At 34.0% G+C, this 5,713-nt stretch overlaps 1 pseudogene; it reads left to right on the top strand.

Moving 5' to 3' along the window:
- The first annotated feature begins 3,966 nt into the window (after positions 1-3,966).
- Positions 3,967-4,064, top strand: LOC145280647 (U6 spliceosomal RNA; annotated as a pseudogene).
- The last annotated feature ends 1,649 nt before the right edge of the window (positions 4,065-5,713 follow it).

The following is a 5,713-nucleotide window of genomic DNA, read 5'->3' as shown; positions in this document are numbered from 1 at the left end:
CAACCATCACTGGTCAGATTTCATTTCCATATTTTAATTCTAAATAAATAAAAACATGTTGGAGTGGGAGAGCATTGTATACGTCCATCTGATGTTTATTTTTATTATATTTATAATAGAAAATGGAAATAAAAATGATACAATTTTATAATGGAAATAACTATTTCACGTTAAGACTTTCATTATATAAAAATATCTTTTTCGAAGGAATATATTGTTTCTTTTTTCCTTTTTTTAAATTTTGTTGGTGCTTCAATATTTTTGGTATACTTGAGAGAGTATGATTACAAAAAATTGGAAGGTTCAATTTATAAACGGGAGCGATAAGAACTGACCAATGGGATAAAACTACGCTGATACCAACCCATCAGAAAGCGGAATCACTTTATAAATATATCGAACACATAACTTTTCGTATTCACACGGAAAAGAAACTTTGCTTTTCGTGTCAGGACTTCTTCAGATTGGCTACCTGTTGGAAGCTCTATTCTTCATCTTAATCTACGATCCTTTACAATTCAAATATTTTTTTAGATTGATATTGGCATTTTGTTTGGGACGTCTCTCTTAAAACTAAAATGACTTACAACTCCATAGTCGGTATTAATTCCATGGAAAAAGGAATCTGTTATTGAGATATTTTTTATTGTTTATCAATTTAAAAAATTAAAAAGAAAAAGTTTAGGAAATTATTGATTTTATTCAATACACGTATTAAAAAAATGATACCCATTGCGTTCGTTTCGCCCTCTGATGAATTTCAAAAAATTATGTTGGTGGGTTTACTTTAGGTAATTCGAAAACGAATAAATAACGCATTTCAATAAACAAATAAAAATTTTGATCGTGTCATCTTCTCAAATAACGGCATTAATAAAATAATTTTCTGTAAACTTTTTTTTAGATTTACTAGTGCGACCCTAGGAAAATCCACGGTTGTATGCTTAATTGCGTGTACATTGAATCTGTGCTTAAAAATATTTTCCTTCTATGGCTTTAATGTAGACCCCAGCAATATAATTATATAATCTTTGTTCAATCTGAAACTCTCTGTTCTAAGTTCTCCGGTTCATATACAGGGTGTCCCAATAAAAAAGAAAAGTTTCATACATCAAAACACCGTGAAAAAAATATAGAAAACAACTAATTATCGAAAGTGTTGGCCATTGTGGTCTATGAACAGCTAACAACGCTCACTGATTGGCTCAAAAAATGTTCCTAATCAGTTCAATTGGTATGTTGACACATCTTCCTTCAATGGTTGCTTTCAACTCATTCATTGTAACTCGTTTTCTAGTGTGAACCTTGTGTTTTGGCCCAGATCCCCTCACTCGCCCCCCCAAGAGAAAATCCATGGAAGGGGGGGGGTCAAATCTTCTAAGCGTGGACAGTACTCGATACTTCCTCTTCGTCCTAACTATCTGTTTCGCATGTTACTATCAAGTATATTCTTATGTCATGATGATAGTGAGGAAATTTTCCATCCTGCTGGAAGGGCAATTCTTTATTCCTAAGCATTTATTGGGAACGTGGTATACCGTATTCATGTAGCAAGTTGAGATAATTTAAAGAATGTATACATTTATTGGGACACTCTATAGTTTCAGAATATATCTCGTTATCAGTGGGGTATCTTCAAAACTCTTGTACGATTTTGTGATATATTTCTATTTTATGAACGTCTGGAACGAAAGCTGACCTTCGGGGTATTATTGTACGATTTGGGGCAGAGCAGATATTGCTTTTTGATCAATAAGGTGTAATTTAGTTCGCGTTTCACGTTCAACAAAATAGCGTCCCCGGGCGATTAAAAAATACATAGAATAGGGGCAAAACGATAACGTACTTACGCGCAAAAGGTTGCCATAGTGTATCATTATTAGGGTTATGACAATAGCATATTCTTTTCCTTGTTTTGATTCTCAGGTACATATCCATTGATATCTTATGTTTTTATGTAGAGAGATGTGGTTCTTGGTTGATTAATTGTGTTTAACTGTGTCAGATATATACTCGAGAGTCAAAACCATGAAAAGAATATGCCGTTGTCATAGGCCTAAACATTAAAGAGTCTCTGAAGATGTTATTTTCAAAATATTTTCCGCTATTAAAAATAAGTAAACTATTATATATTCCCAAGTATAAATACTGATTGATATAAAGATAACAGTTCTAAACGTACAGTCAAAACGCATCACCTACCGCCAGTCGATTAGCAGAATAATTGCATACCCATTTTTTATTAGATAAATAATGCTCGGTTGAGTGGAGCAATGTAAAGAAAAAAAGATGTCATTTTCGAACGATTCGCCATGAACAGGTGTTTCAAGATTAACAGTGAGTAAAATAGAAGGAAAGAAAAAGATAAGAAAATTAATCAAAAGGAGTTCCACATCTTCAATTTCATTTCTATAACAACTATGTTATTACTAGGGCTGTGACAACAGTCTTTTCATTGTTTTGACTCTTGAGTATATATCCGTTAATATCTTATATGTTTTTATATAGATTGGTGTGGTTCTCGGTTGATTAACTGTGTCTTACTGTGTTGGATATATACCCGAGAGTCAAAAGAATGTAAAGAATATGCTGTTGTCACAGTCCTAGTTATCACCGTGTTAGATGGTGATTTACTTTTGAATGATGGTGGAGACCGTGTTTAGGTAACTTCTCAAATATGTTTCTGAATTTTTGAGATGCGGCATGATATTTCGTATTATTTGGATTATTTGGATTACTGTTCTCATCTTGAGTGTTACTTTCACAACGTTCCAGCCGCTGTAACTTCCAATCAATATATTTTGTCAAATTTGGGATACTTTCATTCAAACGCGGGAATCTGTACGGACTTTTGAATTATTTTATCCACATATGTAGCATAATCACATTTCGTCAGCCATGACTGGATAGAAGTAATAAGCAATTCGCAATTGTATTCTGAGTATCAGCGCAGATAGGGGTCATTTACAACTGCGTGTATTAAGTACTTTATCCGTTACTTCACGGGTCTTTGAGGACAATTTTAGTCTGAATTTTAGGCGCCTTAAACCTATTACTTGTTTGGCGCGAATAAAGAAATTACTAAAATTCAGTTGTAAGTTACAATCGACTGAAGGTTGAAAGTTCTATCCACAGTTCGACCGATACTCAAAATACTGTACCCATACTCAAAATACGGTACCCAGTCATGGTTGCCATTATAAGAGCATGATACCTAGTAAATTCAATAAAGGGTTCCGTTCGAAATTCCGTGCAGATTTCAAAGTTCAACAGAAAGAATCCCGAGTTCGACAAGATACACCTGAATAAGGTTGGTGGTTACATCGACAGAAATTAATTATCTAAGAAAGAAGACCAGACATAATAATAGTAAAAATACAAACAAAAAAATCATCAGATAGTAGATTTCATACTACGGACTTTTCATAGGGTAAAGCTTAAATCTAAACAAATATGTAAAAATTGAACTGAAGGAAAATATGAAACATAAAGACCGTAATATCAATAATTAAAGAAGCACCCAGAACACTTCGTAAAAAAACTTGAAAAAAAAACATAAAAATGAACGGAAGAAATTGAAATCAAAGGAAAAGGGTTCAACCCATAAAATTCTTGGGAAACTAATCCACGTACAAGTAATTCAAAATTAAGATATTGATAAAAGATGTGCTCTTACATAATTCAAAATTACAAGATGCTCATAATTTTCACTTAATGCTGTTTTTTTTATAAATTATCATTTTTATCGATTAATCCAATTAATCAAAGTTAATTCATTAACGGTCATTTGTGTAATTAAAAAGATATAACTAAACGCAAATTAACAAAATAATAAAACAAACTATTTGTTTTGTTTTTTTTATAAAGAAAATGAATATCAATAATTTTGTTTCCTCGTAATGCAAAGGCGGGAGAGATATTGCAAAAAATGCTTATGCACCATTTTGTTTTTCGGCTGCCGTAGCAGTTATATAGAAAGAGATAATATTTGAACGATACAGAGAAGATTATCATGGCCCCTGCGCAAGGATGACACACAAATTCGTGAAGCGTTCCATATTTTTACTAACCAAAGTGCTGCGGAGACAAGACACGAAGAAGCGTTACATGGAACCGAGTACATTGAAGCTGCATACCCACAAGTTCAGAATTCCCGCCCCCCCCATTATCCCAAAAGAGTGATACCAAATAGTCGAGTAGGGTTAAGGCGGATGGAAAGATCGAAGAGAGAGCACTGCCCTGACCTCCGCTGGACAAGTACGAAGAGAACTTTGACATTGGGAAGCTTATTGACACTCAAATCCTAATGGAGACCAATGGCCGCTGCCAACGAGAAATCAATGGTAAGCGGCTGTTGTGAAAAAGCAAATTTATTTGCAAATGCGAACGAAAAAGGTGGAGAGTACTTGAAAATCTGCGGAGTTGTTGTCACTCAGCTTCCAGGGAACACCACAGGTTGTTTTCAAGGAGAGATCTTTGATGACCTATGTAAAAGCTCCTTGTAAGCTAATGATAATAATAATAATGGTTGTTACTCGAATCGATTATACAGATTTCCAAGGCCTCTATTCGTAGTTTCTCGTATGACGAAGCAGTCCAGTTTTCGATTTACGCACCCTATTACAATTCAGTCATCATTTGACAATTGTATCCGTATCCCTTTTGTTACGGAGCACTATTCTATCTGCTCTTAGCTATTCAGCGTAATGACGCAGTTCACTTCTCAACCTGTCCACGATAATCCTTATTCCATTCTGTATCTCCACTCCGCTCTCCCAATTGCACTCACCTTCAATGTTACGTGACCAATTACACACCTTTTCATATTATTCTTTAAAAGTAAGCAAGGTTCAGCATCTGTTATCCCGCTTTGGTATTCCGGAGGGTTACCATATATGCGTGGTCGCCTCTCAAGCGGCCAGTGAGTGAATAAGGAAAGACTGTTCTATATGTAATTGACAAGGGAAAAATATTGCAAAATTGCGAATACTTATTTCATTTTTTCGTCACTTGTATATAACGTAAGATAAGAGGAGACGAATAAGGAATACTTTTTATAAAGTAAAATAGTTATTAGCTACGTCATATGTTTCATGATAACTAATAATCATCAGCGTGGTTATATATAACAATACCACTGCTTGCTACCCTAACGCCATTATTCATTTGACTATCCAAACACGAAAGAAGAGATGAATAAGTCCCAGAGAATTCACAAGAGGACTTTTTTTTCAGTTTGCTTCCCCTTTCTAATTGGTATTAACGTTTAATGTAGAGAAACATTCTTGTAATAGAAAAAATCACCCCAAAAATGAGGGGAAATAAATAATTATAGTGCAGAGAAAAGAAAGCTATCAAATTAGGAATATTATATGTACAAGTAGTTGCTTTACGCAAAATTTAACAGTATACGTTTATCTAGAAAAGTTTGAATTATGAATAATTCGAAATAAAGAATAGCAAGGTCAGAGTAAGCAGTTGTTCTCCTCTCGTGTTAAGACGAAAAGCTATTGAAAAATTGAAATAAATTCAATATATTTGATATAGCAATTCGCGTATCTGGTTGTCTCGTTCTACTCCTGGTTATAAATATAATCGTCCAAATTTCTGTGATCATATTCACTAGTACTATGCCAAAGATATTGCAACAGAAGACGAGGAGAGAGTAACACAAGTTTTATTGAGTAGTGTAATCCAGTCACAAACGAAAGTA

The sequence above is a fragment of the Euprymna scolopes genome, chromosome 7 (assembly GCF_053919585.1).
Source record: "Euprymna scolopes isolate OS-2025 chromosome 7, ASM5391958v1, whole genome shotgun sequence".
Classification (NCBI taxonomy): domain Eukaryota; kingdom Metazoa; phylum Mollusca; class Cephalopoda; order Sepiida; family Sepiolidae; genus Euprymna; species Euprymna scolopes.
The sequence above is the reverse complement of the archived record's forward strand: the minus strand, read 5'-3'. Positions and strand labels throughout refer to the sequence as shown.